We start from the raw sequence: 1,782 nt of genomic DNA, 5'->3' as shown, positions 1-1,782 counted from the left end.
AGTTCTAGAAGATCACATGTGACAGATTAGAAGTTGCTGAAATGATTATGTCCATAAAGATTTTCCCATGTTATGTTTTTGTGCTTGTTATTAATTTGCTGCTAATCTAAAAAATCACAAAATTGTTAATACTGAGAAAACATTGGGTTTTGTTTATGTTTGTGTCTGTATCCATCTGAGATCATTTGGTAAGCATTTGTTGATGCTCCTATTGCAGCAAGTGGGAAATGGATACAGGCAACCAGAGTGGGGACTCTGAGCTCCTGCTCATGGGACTCTCAGAGATTCCCGAGCAGCAGCAGATCCTGTTCTGGACATTTCTGCCCATGTACCTGGTCACTGTGGTGGGAAATGTGCTCATCATCCTGGCCATTGGCTCTGACTCCCACCTGCACACCCCCAGGTACTTCTTACTGGCTAACCTCTCCCTCACTGACCTCTTCTTCATCACCCAACATGATTCCCAAGATCCTGGTGAACCTTCAGTCCCCAGAACAAATCCATCTCCTACACAGGGTGTCTGACACAGCTCTTATTCCTGGTCTCCTTGGTGGCCCTGGACAATCTCATTCTGCTGTGATGGCATATGATTTCCATGTGGCCATCTGCCACCCTCTCCACTATGTCACAGCCATGAACTCTAAGCTTTGTATGCTGCTACTCACCTTGTGTTGGGCCCTATCTATTCTCCATGGCCTCATCCACACTCTCCTCATGACCAGGGTGACTTTCTGTGGATCCCACAAGATCCATTACATCTTCTGTGAGATGTATGTCCTGCTGAGGCTCACATGTTCCAACACCCAGATCAACCACACCATGCTGATCACCACAGGCTACTTCATCTTCCTCACCCCACTAGGGTTCATGATCATGTCAAACGTCCGCATTGTCAGAGCCATCCTCAGAATGCCCTCAGTCACTGGAAAGTACAAAGCCTTCTCCACCTGTGCCTCCCATTTGGCTGTTGTCTCTCTCTTCTATGGGACACTTGGCATGGTGTATCTGCAGCCCCTGCATACCTACACCATGAAGGATGCAGTAGCCACAGTGATTTATGCTGTGGTGACCCCCATGATGAACCCTTTCATCTACAGCTTGAGGAACAAGGACATGCATGGGGTTCTGGGTAGAATCCTCCTAGTGAAAGCCTTCAGAGGTCAACACGAGGGTAACTTGAAGTGGAAACTGGTAGCATCCTCTACCCTATGTAAGACTTGTAGAGGGATATAGAAGTAACTAGAACATAGAGCCTGCCCAGGATTTGTTTAACAGTTTGTGGTGAAGACACGGCCTCTCTATGTAACCTGATGTCCTCCCCTGTACCAGCCTCAGCAATAAATATGGTCAGGCTAATACCTGTAAATTGAGATCCATGTACATCAGTGAGGATTAAATAAGATGATGTGCAAAAGTGCCTAGCAGGATGCCTGGCTCTTAACGATCTCTGTTGCTATTAAGCAGGGGCAGCTGGGAAAAAACAGCAGGCAGAAAACATTTTATTGTTTTTCTTAATGAAAAATTGACTCTAGTTTAGAAATATTAGAAATAAAAATGAGTCAAAAATAATTTGTACTTTTACCATCCAAAGACAACTCTTGTTGGTCTTTGGTATAAATTCTCTACTTTGACTTTGCTAAATACACTTTTTCCCCAGAATGAATTCAAATTATTTTGAAACTTCCTATGATAGTAAATATTCAGCTATATTATTACTTAATGCCTGCACAGTATTTCAATGTTCAATTTAATGAATATGTCATAATTCATTAAACATACTTC

The 1,782-nt window shown here is 43.3% G+C and overlaps 1 pseudogene; it reads left to right on the top strand.

Moving 5' to 3' along the window:
* Positions 1-227: 227 nt before the first annotated feature.
* On the top strand, positions 228-1,233 carry LOC124981160 (olfactory receptor 1D2-like; annotated as a pseudogene).
* Positions 1,234-1,782: the final 549 nt, after the last annotated feature.

Source organism: Sciurus carolinensis, chromosome 3 (genome assembly GCF_902686445.1).
Source record: "Sciurus carolinensis chromosome 3, mSciCar1.2, whole genome shotgun sequence".
Taxonomy (NCBI): Eukaryota; Metazoa; Chordata; class Mammalia; order Rodentia; family Sciuridae; genus Sciurus; species Sciurus carolinensis.
This window is presented reverse-complemented; position numbering and strand designations above follow the sequence as displayed.